Genomic DNA, 17,447 nt, shown 5'->3' with positions numbered 1-17,447 from the left:
CGGTCACATTGCATAGACTCAGGTCTCTGTTCAGAAAATACCGCCAAAGGATGAGCAGATTTGCGCTCCCGCAAACGCCGATCAACCTGAATGGCTAAAGCCATAGAATCACTCAGACTTGTAGGGGTGGAAAACCCCACCATAACAGTCTTAATGGCCTCAGAAAGACCTTCTCTGAAATTTGCAGCCAGGGCACACTCATTCCATTGAGTAAGCACCGACCATTTCTGAAATTTTTGACAATACACCTCTGCTTCATCCTGACCTTGAGAGATAGCCAGCAACGCTTTTTCTGCCTGATTCTCAAGATTAGGCTCCTCATAAAGCAGTCCAAGAGCCAGAAAAAATGCATCTACATTAAGCAATGCAGGATCTCCTGGCGCCAGAGAGAAAGCCCAATCTTGAGGGTCGCCACGTAACAAGGAGTTAACAATTTTAACTTGCTGAGCGGAATCACCAGAGGAACGAGGTCTCAGAGATAGAAATAACTTACAATTATTCTTAAAATTTAGAAACCTAGATCTATCTCCAGAAAACAACTTAGGGATGGGTATTTTTGGTTCAGACATAGGGCTATGAATAACAAAATCCTGAATACTTTGCACCCGTGCAGCAAGATGATCCACACTAGAAGCCAGAGTCTGAACATTCATGTCCGCAGCTGAGCTCAAAACCACCCAGAGTTCAAGGGGATGAAAGAAGCTAAACAGACTGCAGCAAAGAAAAAGCGGGAGGAAAAAAAAAATGTACTCAGGTCTTCTTTTTATCCCACTTCTGCGATGCATTAAACACTTTTTGGGCCTGCTCTACTGTTATGATCCTTAGTGGCTGAGGATCACAAAATACTCCAGCTAAGTAACAAAACATAGGACAAGCTCTAGAGAGGTGGCAAACTGGACTGACCGCAAATCTGAACCTATCCAACACACTAAAGGTAGCCGGTGAACGTGTCTAAAATCCTAGACGTCTCGAGCCAGCCTGAGGAACTAACTACCCCTAGAGAGAAAGAAAGACCTCACTTGCCTCCAGAGAAATAATCCCCAAAGATATAGAAGCCCCCAACAAATAATAACGGTGAGGTAAGAGGAAGGCACATACACAGGGGTGAAAGCAGATTCAGCAAATGAGGCCCACTAATACTAGATAGCAGAAAATAGAAAAGGGGTCTGTGCGGTCAGTAAAAAACCCTTACAAAATATCCACACTGAGATTTCAAGAACCCCCGCACCAACTAACGGTGTGGGGGGAGAAACTCAGTCCCCTAGAGCAACCAGCAAGCGAGGAAATCACATTTTAGCAAGCTGGACAAGAAACATGATGAATGCTGATAATCAAAAAATAAACAAACAAAAACTTAGCTTGTCTTGGAGAGACTGGGAGCAAGGTAGTCACAAGGAATCTTAAGAGCACTGAATACATTGAGAGCAGGCAAGGAACTGAGTATCCAGGTGAGCTAAATAGGAAACCAACCAAGGATAACGAACCAGCTGATGCTGCCAACCTGCAGAAAGACAACACTACACAGTACCGCTTGTGACCACTAGAGGGAGCCCAAAAATAGAGTTCACAACAGATTCTGTGGTTGACAGATTGCAGCAGATTTGGGCTCATGTGGTGGACAATTTGGTGTTGTCTCAGGAGGAGGCTCAACGTTTTGCTAACCATCGTCGGTGTGTTGGTTCCCGGCTTCGGGTTGGGGATTTGGTTTGGTTGTCTTCCCGTCATGTTCCTATGAAGGTCTCTTTCCCTAAGTTTAAGCCTCGGTTTATTGGTCCTTATAGGATTTCTGAGATTATTAATCCGGTGTCTTTTCGATTGGCGCTGCCGGCCTCTTTTGCTATCCATAATGTCTTCCATAGATCTTTATTGCGGAAATATGTGGTGCCCGTTGTTCCCTCTGTTGATTCTCCGGCCCCCGTGTTGTTTGCTGGGGAGTTGGAGTATGTAGTTGAGAAGATTTTGGATTTTCGTTTTTCGAGGCGGAAGCTTCAGTACCTTGTCAAATGGAAGGGTTATGGCCAGGAGGATAATTCTTGGGTTTTTGCTTCTGATGTCCATGCTGCTGATTTGGTTCATGCTTTTCATCTGGCTCGTCCTGAGAGGCCTGGGGGCTCTGTTGAGGGTTCGGTGACCCCTCCTCAAGGGGGGGTACTGTTGTGAATTCTGCTTTTGGGCTCCCTCCGGTGGTTGTAGGTGGTAACGCAGTTGCCCCTGAGTTGCAGCCCTGGTCAGGTGTATCTGCTGATTGCAGATCTGACTGGGGTATTTAGGCGTGCAGGATTCATTAGTCCTTGCCAGTTGTCAATTGTTGTTGGGAGGTGTAGGACCTCTGCCTGGTTCCTCCTGCCTTTCTGCCAAATCAGCAAAGATAAGTGTTTGGTTCTTTTTCCCTGTGGCACACATGTTGTGTGCTTCACAATTCAGTGCTATTCTTTGTGTTTTCTTGTCCAGCTTAGATTGTGTCAGTATTTTCTCAGTCTTGCTGGATTCTCTGGAGTGGCAGATATACATTCCATGTCTTTAGTTAGATTGTGGAACTTTTTGTATTATCTGCTGTGGATATTTTTGGAAGGGTTTTAATACTGACCGCCTAGTTATCTGTCCTATCCTTTCCTATTTAGCTAGAGTGGCCTCTTCTGCTAAATCCTGTTTTCTACCTGCGTGTGTCTATTCTTCTCCTACTCACAGTCATTATTTGTGGGGGGCTGCCTATCCTTTGGGGGTCTGCTCTGAGGCAAGATAGCATTCCCATTTCCATCTATAAAGGTATTTAGTCCTCCGGCTGTGTCGAGGTGTCTAGGGAGTGTTAGGCACACCCCACGGCTACTTCTAGTTGCTGTGTTAGTTCAGGATTGCGGTCAGTACAGGTTCCACCGTCTCCAGAGAAAGTTTCATGCGGCTCCAAAGTCACCAGATTATAACAGTCTTCCCCGTCCTCTGCACTGACGCTCAGGTCAGAGGGTGCGATGACGCAATTAGTGCGCTCCGCCCTCTGACTGAGCATCAGTGCAGAGGACGGGGAAGACACAGCGGTGGTCGAACGGGGAGCAGGTGAATATAGCAAGTGCCGGGGGCCTGACAGGTGAGTATGTGATTTTTTATTTTTTTAATCACAACAGCATATGGGCCAAATATCTGTATGGAGCATCTAATGGGGCCATGTGCAGCATTATAAGGGGCAAATATCTGTATGGAGCATCTTATGGGGCCATGTGCAGCATTATATGGGGCAAATATCTGTATGGAGCATCTAATTGGGGCCATGTGCAGCATTATATGGGGAAAATATCTGTATGGAGCATCTAATGGGGCCATGTGCAGCATTATATGGGGCAAATATCGGTATGGGGCCATGGGCAGCATTATATGGGGCAAATATCTCTATGGAGCATCTTATGGGGCCATGTGCAGCATTATATGGGGCAAATATCTGTATGGGGCCATGTGCAGCATTATATGGGGCAAATATCTCTATGGAACATCTTAGGGGGCCATAATCAGCATTATATGGGGCAAATATCTGTATGGAGCATCTAATGGGGCCATGTGCAGCATTATATGGGGCAAATATCTGTATGAAGCATCTTATGGGGCCATGTGCAGCATTATATGGGGCAAATATCGGTATGGGGCCATGTGCAGCATTATATGGGGCAAATATCTCTATGGAGCATCTTATGGGGCCATGTGCAGCATTATATGGGGCAAATATCTGTATGGGGCCATGTGCAGCATTATATGGGGCAAATATCGGTATGGAGCATCTTATGGGGCCATGTGCAGCATTATATGGGGCAAATATCTATACGGGGCCATGTGCAGCATTATATGGGGCAAATATCTCTAAGGAGCATCTTAGGGGGCCATAATCAGCATATGTGCAGCATTATATGGGTCAAATATCTCTGGAGCATCTTATGGGGCCATAATCAGCATTTGTGCAGCCTGATATGGGGCAAATATCTCTATGGAGCATATTATGGGGCCATAATCAGCATTTGTGGAGCATTATACGGGGCAAATGTGTCTATGGAGCATCTTATGGGGCCATAATCAGCATTTGTGCAACATTGTATGGGGCAAATGTCTGTATGGAGCATCTTATGGGGCCAAATGTCTGTATGGAACATCTTATGGGGCCATAATCAACATTTGTGCAGCATTATATGGGGCATATTTTGTAAGGAGCATCTTATGGGGCCATCATGAACTGTATGGAGCATTATATGGGGCTCCTATATGGATATTTAAAAACACTTAAACTACTGATGTCTCAATTAATTTTACTTTTATTGGTATCTAGTTTTATTTTTGAAATTTATCAGTAGCTGCTGCATTTTCCACCCTAGGCTTATACTCCAGTCATTAAGTTTTCCCAGTTTTTTGTGGCAAAATTAGGGGGGGTTGGCTTATACTAGAGTATATACGGTATTTCTCCACGAAAATTCTTGCAATTAAACATTTTTTGTTATACACATTTCCTTTGTGTGTATTGGAGCCACACTAAACAAACAGAGAAAAAAAGTCAAATTGGATATAATTTCACAAGGAAAAAAAGAGTCAGACAAAACTGTTGGCACCCTCAACTTTTTATTTGGTTGCACATCCTTTGGAATAAATAACTGCAATCAATCACTCCCTATAACCATTGTGATGCAGTGACCCCTGTTACAGGTAGGGGGCGCTGCATGGTCTTCCAGGAATACGCATGGAGGCGTATTGAGGCCATAGGAATGCATGGCAATTGCAGGCATAACTGTGGTGATGAGTCAAAGTCCGGCATTATTGTGAATGGCCGGTATGTGTGTCGTAGAGGAACATAATCTGCACTGTCAGCCTGAGGTAAGGATGTTCTGGGACCTGTAGTCCCACAAGTAACTGTGTTGTGTTTGTATAATTATGTAAGGGAGGCTGGCAGGGCTAGTTATGAGAGATGGGCGGGTCAAACTAGCCACACACACTCCCATCTAGGGGAGTGGCTACAGCTTGATAATGTGACCAGGGTGTGGGTCACATGTTCCTGTATGGATCTGAATGGTCTGTGCTGAAGGTCCTGGAGAGCCTATGTGTTGGGAGTGCTATCTCCCTGAATAGCACATGGTGGGACTTTGGACATGGTGGCCTGAGGTGTTGGATGAACGTCCTGAATAGCTCCTGGACAGGCCACACGCCTGTGTGTTGGATGGTCCCAGGTTGGGACGGACGTCCTGAATAGCGCACTGGTGGCCTGGGGTGTTGGACGAAGTCCTGAATAGCACCTGGACAGGCCACATGCCTCTGTGCTGGACGGTCCCAGGTGGGATGGACGCCCTGAAGAGCTCAGTGTGATCGTGGTCCTGGACGGTTTGTGTTGGAAGCTCCTGTGAGTGGAGTCTTCCTGGACCACCTGAGAGACCGTGGACCTGGACGGTCTGTGTTGGAGAAGCTACCGTCCTTCGGCGGGTCTGGACTGACTGAGGTGTGCCTGGCAGGCAAGTTGGTGATCCCTGTGAGGCAGCTTTCCCCAGGAGAGAGGACTGACAAGGAGTCAGCAGGTGGAGCAGGAGCTCCCGCAAGGTACCTCAATAGACTGTTGGTGCTTATGATGTTCTATGAACTGTGTGGTAACCCATGGTAACTGGTCAGGAGAGGACCAGCGTGTTTAGTTGCTGAAGATTAATGATGCAAGCTAATGATGAAGTAACAGACTATGTGTAAGCCAATGATGTGTAACCTGGCTTAAGGTGCGGTTTATGCTGTATAAAATAAACTGTATGGACTGTTTTGTGTTTAAAAACCGTGCTTGAGTGCTTGAATCCCGTGAGCGCTATCTCACATAATCAACAAGCTTCTTACACCTCTCAACTGGAATTTTAGACCACTCTTCTTTTGCAAATTGCTTCTGGTCTCATATTTGAAGAGTGCTTTCTCTCAACAGCAATTTTAAGATCTTTCCAAAGGTGTCCTGCTGGTAGACCTATGACCAGGGATGCTAACCCAGCTTTATGACACTGGTCACTAGTACATTGCAACCCAAAATCCTTTGGTAATCTGATTAAATTATGTCTTGCACACAGTCAAGGCACTCAGTGCCAGAGGCAGCAAAACAAACCCAAAACATGTTTGAACTTCCAACATATTTGACTGTAAGTACTGTGTAATTTTCTTGGTAGGCCTTATTTCGTTTTTGGTAAACAGTAAAATGATGTGCGTTACCAAAAAGCTTTATCTTGGTCTCATCTATCCACAGGACACTTTTCCAGAAGGATTTTGGCTTATTCATGTACATTTTGGCAAACTGCAGTCTAGCCTTTTTATGTCTTTGTCTCAGGCTGGGGTCCCCCTGTTTCTCATGCCATAGTGTTTCATTTCATTCAAATGTCAACAGATAGTTCATGCTGACACTGATGCACCCTGAGCCTGCAGAACAGCTTGTATTTCTATGGGCTCCTACTCACTTGCGAGCAACTCGGATGAGTCTCACATGTTTAAAACCCGGCTCTGCACCCGGCACTCAGATCGGAGCGTGCCGCCGCATAGGAATACGTGCAGCCGCACACTCCGCTCCTCTGTGCCAGGTGCAGTGCCGGGGTATTACCGTGCAAGACTCATCCGCGTCTTGCGCAAGTGAGTAGGAGCCCTTTGTAACATAACTGGGGCTCTCGTTATAGTCTTCAGAAAGGGAATGGCACTAGGTCCGCCTGAATCACAGCAAAAAAACTTTCAATCACATCTCTCCATGTGGGTGCAGTCAGCGTGGAGCAACTGGATTTATGGTGCTCAGCTATACTCAAGTGTTGCAATGCGACATTTCACAAAGTTAGTTTTTAGAAAATAGCGGCACTCACCAGTTTGCTGATCCAAAGTGTTTAATCCGTGTGCAGATTAATACAAACACATCTTGGAAAGTGCGGAGGGTACGGGGAGTGCAGAGGGACGACGGCCGTTTCGTGCGATTAGCACTTCTACGGGTCCAGGTGTGATAAAATGATGTCATTTCCTTTTATACAGGTTACATCAGTGATAGAAAAACAACAAATTACTGCCATTTCTAGGAAATTTTATATACGAATCGTATCCAAATGTTTTTCACATATATCAGTAACTATTTTATCATATGCTTACTGTACGTAACGAAATTTATAAAAATACGGCCATATCCAGTTTATCATTTAGGCCTAATGGACCTTGAGCATTGGTACTTATAATCCATTTCCCCTCCTCTCTCAATAGGAGCCTATTATGGTTACCTCCTTGAGGGGGAAATTTAACTAATTCCAAGCCAGCGAAGTGCATTAATTCGGGGCTACTATTGTGTGCTTCTTGCATATGCTTAATAAGCCGCATACACCCCTTGCCTGTAGTTATGGAATTATAATGCTCTCTAAATCTGGTGGCCAAAGGACGTATTGTCTTTCCGATATAAAAATAATTACAAGGACAAAAAATCACATAGATCAAGTATTTGCAATTACATGTGATAAAATCTTGTGTTCTATGAGAAATTCCTCCGATTTTTAATTGGTTATCCAATTTGTGCAAGTGGCAAAATCTACAGTTTTTACATTTAAAGTTACCTTTTGGTAAATCCTTTGATAACCAATTATTATATACTGGCAGTAGCCTATTATGCACTAATAGATCACCAGGATTTTTAGTACCTTTGTACGCGAATTGTGGATCAAGTGTTGTGACTTTTACTAAATCTCTATCATTTTGCAGAATGTGCCAATTTTTTCTCACTGCTATATGAACCGCTCTGTCCATTGGGCTATGTTTAAATGTAAAATTAAACCTACGCAGAGTTTTATCATCCAGCACCTGGTTTTTTGCTGTTCGTTTTTTGAGTAATTCAGATTGTGACAATTTATCCGCCCTATTCTCTGCTCTATCTAAGACTTCTGTTGGATATCCCCTATTTCTGAACCGTTGTTTGAGTTCAGCAATTTGCTCTTTGTACCTTTTATCACTATTATTTATTTTCCTCAACCTTACCATTTGACTGTAAGGGATTGCGTTTCTTGTATGGGGCGGATGAGCACTTTCATAATGCAACACATTATTTGTCGCAGTGGGCTTTCTAAATACACTAGTCTGAATATCCCCCTCTATCACTTCAATTTTAACGTCTAGAAATTCCAGGGAGTTTTTACCAAAACATGCGGTAAATTTAACCACTGATCAGGTCAAATTACTCTCACGTGGCTTAAATTTTTGCATTCCTGAGAATTTTAATTTGAGTTTAAAATAGACTTCTTCAAGGATATAAGAAAATTACAGTTGCATAAATATTATAACAGCGGGGAAAATAAAAAAGGACATCAACAAGTGGTCTCAACTGATGTTCCAGTTACTATAGGCAATTTGGGCATTATAGCGTATCCTCCTAATGACATCCAGGATGTAGAAGACGCACGTCTTCTGATGAGCATCAATGAAGATAGCGATCCAGCTGTACAAGACGATGCCATAAAAGACCATTTGACTCCTTTTAAAGGAGGTGTCCAGTCTACATTTATGCCTCCAACATCCTCCACTAATGTAATTGATGCGTTTCACAATGCGGTACTAAAAGACATTGAAGCGATTATTTACCCGAAGCCAGCCAGGAATCTCTCACAGCGTGAGACTAGGGCGTTACGAGAAATACAAGCCTGGGAGGATGTGGTGATCAGAAAATCAGATAAGGAGGGCAACCTTGTTATCTTAGAAAGGGATTACTATACCAGTGAGGCGTTATCACAATTCAGTGATGTAGAAACATACCAATTACTTGATGGTAACCCTACGCATAAACATAAAGAAAAATTAAGGGTATTACTCAACAAATATGTAGAAAAAGGCATTTTGAGAAAAACAAGGGCAGAAAAACTTATACCTGAGTGCCCTAATACTCCTCACTGGTATAGTATCTCCAAGATACACAAGTGTGCAGAAAGACCCCCTGGACGCCCAATAATTTCGGGTCTGAATTCGTTGACAGAACCCCTCTCCCAATTCTTGGACTGGTTGTTGAAACCGCTGAAAAAAATTCCTGCCTTTGTTAAAGATAGCAGTGATTTCTTGTGTGCTCTGAGAAATGTGGATTGGCAGAGTAGCTTCTCACTTGTATCTATAGACGTGGTGAATCTCTACACAAGAATTCCTCAGTCAAAGGGAATTGAAGCAATATAAATTTTTTTAAAAAATACTGGAAAAGATGACACGTTTATTTCCTTTATTATAGAAAGTCTCACATTCGTTCTGTCCCATAATACATTTAAATTTTTAGACAAATGGTACGCACAAAAAATGGGCACCGCGATGGGCACACCAGTAGCTTGCGTCTTCGCAAATTTATTTCTTGCGGCATTTGAAGAAAAACATATTACAAATATAAATAACCCATATCTAAAATTTATTCGCACATACTTGCGATTCGCAGATGATATTTTCATCATATGGGACGGAACAGAATGTGACTTTAACAACTTTGTATCACATTTGAATATGAACAATGACGAAAACATGCGGTTTACCGCGTGTTTTGGTAAAAACTCCCTGGAATTTCTAGACGTTAAAATTGAAGTGATAGAGGGGGATATTCAGACTAGTGTATTTAGAAAGCCCACTGCGACAAATAATGTGTTGCATTATGAAAGTGCTCATCCGCCCCATACAAGAAACACAATCCCTTACAGTCAAATGGTAAGGTTGAGGAAAATAAATAATAGTGATAAAAGGTAGAAAGAGCAAATTGCTGAACTCAAACAACGGTTCAGAAATAGGGGATATCCAACAGAAGTCTTAGATAGAGCAGAGAATAGGGCGGATAAATTGTCACAATCTGAATTACTCAAAAAACGAACAGCAAAAAACCAGGTGCTGGATGATAAAACTCTGCGTAGGTTTAATTTTACATTTAAACATAGCCCAATGGACAGAGCGGTTCATATAGCAGTGAGAAATATTGGCACATTCTGCAAAATGATAGAGATTTAGTAAAAGTCACGACACTTGATCCACAATTCGCGTACAAAGGTACTAAAAATCTTGGTGATCTATTAGTGCATAATAGGCTACTGCCAGTATATAATAATTGGTTATCAAAGGATTTACCAAAAGGTAACTTTAAATGTAAAAACTGTAGATTTTGCCACTTGCACAAATTGGATAACCCATTAAAAATCGGAGGAATTTCTCATAGAACACAAGATTTTATCACATGTAAGAGCAAATACGTGATTTATGTGATTTTTTGTCCTTGTAATTATTTTTATATCGGAAAGACAATACGTCCTTTGGCCACCAGATTTAGAGAGCATTATAATTCCATAACTACAGGCAAGGGGTGCATGCGGCTTATTAAGCATATGCAAGAAGAGCACAATAGTAACCCCGAATTAATGCACTTCGCTGGCTTGGAATTAGTTAAATTTCCCCCTCAAGGAGGTAACCATAATAGGCTCCTATTGAGAGAGGAGGGGAAATGGATTATAAGTACCAATGCTCAAGGTCCGTTAGGCCTAAATGATAAACTGGATATGGCCGTATTTTTATAAATTTCGTTACGTACAGTAAGCATATGATAAAATAGTTACTGATATATATGAAAAACATTTGGATACGATTCGTATATAAAATTTCCTAGAAATGGCAGTAATTTGTTGTTTTTCTATCACTGATGTAACCTGTATAAAAGGAAATGACATCATTTTATCACACCTGGACCCGTAGAAGTGCTAATCGCACGAAACGGCCGTCGTCCCTCTGCACTCCCCGTACCCTCCGCACTTTCCAAGATGTGTTTGTATTAATCTGCACACGGATTAAACACTTTGGATCAGCAAACTGGTGAGTGCCGCTATTTTCTAAAAAACTAACTTTGTGAAATGTCGCATAACTGGGGCTGTGTATCCACCATCAGGACCAGGGCCGGACTGGCCATCGGGCATTTCTGGTAAATGCCAGAAGGGCCAGTCCTTGTAAAGGGCCACTAGACATATCGCCCCCTCCGCGTTGTCAGTGGGCGTTCCAGAGTTCACTTCAGCAGCCAGCACGCCCGGCGGCATTTGCTTTCCTTGCGCATTTGATCGCGCCGTATTAGGAGGAAGTGGGCGGTCTGATGTCCTGATCACTAGCGCTGCAGTGAGGTAACATAGAAACAGGATGGGGGCCGCGCTGTGCTGCTCCGGCCATGCCTCCCGCTGCAGCCTTTGATCAGGACATCAGACCACCCACTTCTTCCTGTCTAGTGCGGCGACAGGGCATGAGGGGGTGCAAACATTTTTCTTTGCACTGATTTATTTATTTTTTGCTGCGCCGGGTGCAGCCATTCAAAAAAGGGGCGTGCCATGCTGGAGAAGAACACTGGCCAATGAGCATCAGATTGATAGAAGAGCTGATTGGCCAGTGCTCCTGTCCCCCTGCACTGGGCGCCTCTGAGGGAGAGAGCCTGCAATCAAGCTGCAAGGTCAGGAATATCTCCCTGTGTGTGCTCCGAGTGACCCATAGAGAAGCAGCTCAATTCCCCACCATCACATCTTCTCCTGTTCTGGTCCACAGCCCCGACAGAGAAGGAGAGAGCGGGGGAGGTGCTGGGAAAGTGCTTGCTGGGAGCAGAAGGAGCTGCACATGTATATCAGCCTCTGCTGCAGCACAGAGTGTGTGTGTTATCTGTAGTGTGTATGTGTCACATGTGTGTGTGGTATCTGTAGTGTGTGTGTGTGTGTGTTACATGTGTGTGTGTTACATGTTCGTGTGGTATCTGTAGTGTGTGGTATCTGTAGTGTGTGTTACATGTGCATGTGGTATCTGTAGTGTGTGTGTGTGTGTGTTACATGTGTGTGTTACATGTGCGTGTGGTATCTGTAGTGTGTGTGTGTGTGTTACATGTGTGTGTGGTATCTGTAGTGTGTGTTACATGTGCGTGTGGTATCTGTAGTGTGTGTTACATGTGTGTGTGTGTTACATGTGCGTGTGGTATCTGTAGTGTGTGTGTGTGTTACATGTGTGTGCGGTATCTGTAGTGTGTGTGTGTTACATGTGTGTGCGGTATCTGTAGTGTGTGTGTGTTACATGTGTGTGCTGTATCTTTAATGTGTGTTACATGTGCGTGTGGTATCTGTAGTGTGTGTGTGTTACATGTGTGTGCTGTATCTGTAGTGTGTGTGTTACATGTGTGTGCTGTATCTGTAGTGTGTGTGTTACATGTGCGTGTGGCATCTGTAGTGTGTGTGTGTTACATGTGTGTGCTGTATCTGTAGTGTGTGTATGTTACATGTGTGTGAGGTATCTGTAGTGTATGTTACATGTGCGTGAGGTATCTGTAGTGTGTTACTTGTGTGTGAGGTATCTGTAGTGTGTATGTGTGTGTGTTACATGTGCGTGTGGTATCTGTAGTGTGTGTGTTACATGTGCGTGTGGTATCTGTAGTGTGTGTGTTACTTGTGTGTGAGGTATCTGTAGTGTGTATGTGTGTGTTACATGTGCGTGTGGTATCTGTTGTGTGTGTGTGTGTTACATGTGTGTGTGGTATCTGTAGTGTGTGTTACATGTGTGTGAGGTATCTATAGTGTGTGTTACATGTGTGATCAGTGCTGTATTTTTTAGCATATTATGCAGTGTGATAATAGTCTGCAGGCCATCTGTGTTGAATTCATGTCTATTCCCCCTATGGCCACTGCAGGTTACATATGTAAAGTGGTATAACACATTTGATTGGTTTAACAAATAAAGCAAAAAAGTCGGCACAACCTGTCAATACTTTACTATTTAATTCTACGACACTCGTATGTGGGCTGGTGAATTTTTATTTGTGCCAGGGCTGCTTTTTGGTCCCAGTCCGGCCCTGATCAGGACTATCCTGCGTTGCAATCTTTCATCATTTTTTCTCTGCTGTCCACGTACATGGAGACTAGCTACAGTGCCATGAGTTATAAACTTCTTTATTATATTGCGCACTGTGTACAATGGACCAAGGATCAAGATCTCTGGAGATGGACTTGTGGAGCGCCCCACGGCTGGGTACTCGGTACCGGGTCCTGCTGTTCACAGAGGGGTGTCACGGTGGTGACCCGGTCCGTGGCCCTGGGCACCAATGTTAAAGGGAAAGGTCTTTAAAGGGAATAAAGTTTATGTTCGTGACGCCACCTGTGGTATTCGGTCAGTGGGGACCGACGCTGCTTTAAGGGGTCCTCTGGGGTGATGTTATGGCAGCTAGATGTTATAACTTCCCACAGCTGAAGTGTATCCCCAGGGCTCCCGTGGTGTAGATGGAAGATGGTGAGGAGTGCAGTAAAGAACGAGGACACAAGGTTGCAGTCTTTTTACCTTGGTTTACTGAAGAGTGGACTTCAGCATCTGCAGTCGAGAGCACCAGATCACAGGGCAGGCAGGGTCCGGCCGGCTTGAAGGCAAGTTAGGAGTCCCCTTACTCAGGTGGAAATCAAAAGCCTTCCTTTAGCGCTGTGGTGGTGTAGTCCCTTACGGCTTAAAGCTCCACATAAGGTCCTCACAGATCTTAACTCTCTCTGTCCCCTGGGTAGGATAGGACATTACCCGTATGACTGGTGGCTTGAGGCTGTTTATAGGGACTCTAGCACGCCCCGGCCTCGGAGGCATGCCACCGTGCCTCCTGGATGTTAGGTCGGACAGGTAACGTAGAGTTCAGCTGTCCTGCCGGTCTCTGATGTAAGCCATAGAGGCCCTTACACCCTCGGTGTTCCGGCTACCGGTTTTTGCGCCTCAGAAGGAGGCAGCCTGCTCGGGGCTGGTCTCCCTCTGATCTCTACTCCTATGCATTGCTCTCCTGCATGCTCTCTGCAATCAATTCGGCTTTCTCAGTGTCTCTTTCCAGGAGTTGCGGCACTGGGGCTACTGTTGTGAATTCTGCTCTTGGGGCTCCCTCCGGTGGTTGTTGGTGGTAGTGCAGTTGTCTTGGGGCTGTAATCCAGGGCAGGTATTTCTGCTGATTGCAGCTCTATTAGGTATTTAGGTGTGCAGGATCCATGAGTCTTTGCCAGTTGTCCATTGTCCCTGGAGGGATTGCATCTCTCTCTGGCTCCTCATGCCCTGCTGCCAATTCAGCTAAGATAAGTGTCTGTTTTTTTGTCTCTGTGCACACATGCAGTGTGCTTTGCAATTCAGTGCAATTTATTGTGTTTTGTCCAGCTTAGACTTTGTTTGGCTTTTTCAGTCATGCTGGATTCTCAGGAGATGCAGATATACTTTCTATGTCTTTAGTTAGAATATTTGTATTATCTGCTGTGGATATTTTTAGGATTTTAATACTGACCGCTTAGAACTCTGTCCTATCCTTTTCTATTTAGCTAGAAGTGCCTCTTTTGCTAAATCCTGTTTTTCTGCCTGCGTGTGTTTTTCCTCTTATACTCACAGTCAATATTTGTGGGGGGCTGCCTATCCTTTGGGGTTCTGCTCTGAGGCAAGATAGAATTCCCATTTCCATCTATAGGGGTATTTAGTCCTCCGGCTGTGTCGAGATATCTAGGACGTGTTAGGTACATCCCACGGCTACTTCTAGTTGCGGTGACAGTTTAGGGTTTGAGGTCAGTACAGGTACCACCTACTCCTGAGAAAGTCTCTCATGCGGCTCCAATGTCACCGGATCATAACAGTACAACTGGCCAACAATGAGTTAAATGCATCTCAGAAGAAGGGAAGAAAGAGCCATTTTTTTTCTGTAGCCTGCTTTGTCTTTTCTTCCCTCTTTTCCTCTGGGTAACTGAGGAGTCTTGTGCTAGCATGGATGTTCAGGGATTAGTTTCTCGTATAGACCAGCTTGCTGCTAAGGTACAGGGTATTTCTGATTATATTGTTCAGACTCTGCTTTTAGAACCTAGGATTCCTACTCCTGATTTGTTTTTTGGGGACAGGTCCAAATTTTTGAGTTTTAAAAACAACTGTAAACTGTTTTTTGCTCTGAAGCCTCGTTCCTCTGGTGATCCCATTCAGCAGGTTAAAATTGTCATCTCCCTGCTGCGTGGCGACCCTCAGGATTGGGCATTTTCCCTGGAATCTGGGAATCCGGCCTTGCTTAATGTAGATGCCTTTTTTCAGGCTCTAGGATTATTATATGATGAACCAAATTCTGTGGATCAAGCGGAGAAGACCTTGTTGGCTCTGTCTCAGAGTCAAGAAGCGGCAGAATTGTATTGACAGAAATTTAGAAAATGGTCTGTGCTGACTAAATGGAATGAGGATGCTTTGGCGGCAATTTTCAGAACGGGTCTTTCTGAATCTGTTAAAGATGTTATGGTGGGGTTTCCCACGCCTGCTGGTCTGAGTGATTCTATGTCTCTGGCCATTCAGATTGATCGGCGGTTGCGGGAGTGCAGAACTGTGCGCGCTGTGGCGTTGTCCTCAGAGCAGATGCCTGAGCCTATGCAGTGTGACAGGATTTTGTCTAGAACGGAACAACAAGGATTCAGACATCAGAATAGGTTGTGTTTTTATTGTGGCGATGCTTCGCATGTCATTTCAGTCTGCCCAAAGCGTACAAAGAGAATCGCTAGTTCAGTTACCATCGGAACTGTACAACCTAAATTTCTGTTATCTGTGTCCCTGATCTGCTCATTGTCGTCATTTTCTGTCATGGCGTTTGTGGATTCAGGCGCCGCTTTGAACTTAATGGACTTTGAATTTGCCAGGCGTTGTGGTTTCCCCTTGCAGTCTTTGCAGAACCCTATTCCTTTAAGGGGCATTGACGCTACACCTTTGGTTGCTAAACCCCAGTTTTGGACACAGGTGACCATGTGCATGGCGCCAGCCCATCAGGAAGATTGTCGTTTTCTGGTGTTGCATAATTTGCATGATGCTATTTTGCTGGGTTTTCCATGGTTGCAGATACATAATCCTGTGTTGGATTGGAAGTCTATGTCTGTGACTAGTTGGGGTTGTCAGGGGGTTCATAATGACGTTCCTGTGATGTCAATCTCCTCTTCTGAAGTTCCAGAGTTTTTGTCTGATTTTCAGGATGTATTCGATGAGCCCAAGTCCAGTTCCCTTCCACCACATAGGGACTGTGATTGTGCTATTGACTTGATTCCAGGCTGTAAGTTTCCTAAGGGCCGACTTTTCAACCTGTCTGTGCCGGAACATACCGCCATGCGGAGTTATGTTAAGGAGTCTTTGGAGAAAGGGCATATTCGGCCATCTTCTTCACCATTGGGAGCGGGATTTTTTTTTGTTGCTAAGAAGGATTGCTCCTTGAGACCCTGTATTGATTATCGCCTCTTGAATAAGATCACGGTCAAGTTTCAATACCCTTTACCTTTGCTTTCCGATTTGTTTGCCAGGATTAAGGGGGCTAGTTGGTTTACTAAAATTGACCTTCGGGGGCATATAATCTTGTTCGTATTAAACAGGGTGACGAATAGAAAACTGCGTTTAATATGCCCGAAGGCCATTTTGAATACCTTGTGATGCCATTCGGGCTCTCCAATGCTCCATCTGTTTTTCAGTCCTTCATGCATGATATCTTCCGGAATTATCTTGATAAATTCATGATTGTATATTTGGATGACATCTTAATTTTTTCCGATGATTGGGAGTCTCATGTGAAACAGGTCAGGATGGTATTTCAGATCCTTCGTGATAATGCTTTGTTTGTGAAGGGGTCTAAGTGTTCTCTTTGGAGTGCAGAAGGTTTCTTTTTTGGGCTTCATTTTTTATCCCTCATCTATAGAGATGGATCCAGTTAAGGTTCAGGCCATTCATGATTGGATTCAGCCCACATCTGTGAAGAGCCTTCAGAAATTTTTGGGCTTTGCTAATTTTTATCGCCGTTTCATTGCTAACTTCTCCAGTGTGGTTAAACCCCTGACCGATTTGACGAAGAAAGGCGCTGATGTAACGAATTGGTCCCCTGTGGCTGTCTCTGCCTTTCAGGAGCTTAAACGCCGATTTACTTCTGCCCCGGTGTTGCGTCAGCCAGATGTTTCTCCTCCGTTTCAGGTTGAGGTTGACGCTTCTGAGATTGGGGCAGGGGCCGTTTTGTCTCAGAGGAATTCTGATGGTTCCTTGATGAAACCGTGTGCCTTCTTTTCCCGTAAGTTTTCGCCTGCTGAACGCAATTATGATGTCGGCAATCGGGAGTTGTTGGCTATGAAGTGGGCGTTTGAGGAATGGCGACATTGGCTTGAGGGAGCCAAGCACCGTATTGTGGTCTTGACCGATCATAAAAATCTGATTTACCTCGAATCTGCCAAACGGTTGAATCCTAGACAGGCTCGATGGTCCCTGTTTTTCTCCCGTTTTGATTTCGTGGTCTCGTATCTTCCGGGTTCTAAGAATGTTAAGGCTGATGCCCTCTCTAGGAGTTTTTTGCCTGATTCTCCTGAGGTATTTGAGCCGGTTGGCATTCTGAAGGAAGGGTGGTCCTTTCTGCCATTTCCCCTGATTTGCGACGGGTTCTGTAGGAATTTCAGGCTGACAAACCTGACCGCTGTCCAGTGGGGAAACTGTTTGTC

This window comes from Ranitomeya variabilis, chromosome 3 (genome assembly GCF_051348905.1).
Source record: "Ranitomeya variabilis isolate aRanVar5 chromosome 3, aRanVar5.hap1, whole genome shotgun sequence".
NCBI classification, from domain to species: Eukaryota; Metazoa; Chordata; class Amphibia; order Anura; family Dendrobatidae; genus Ranitomeya; species Ranitomeya variabilis.
Note: the sequence above shows the minus strand (reverse complement) of the source record.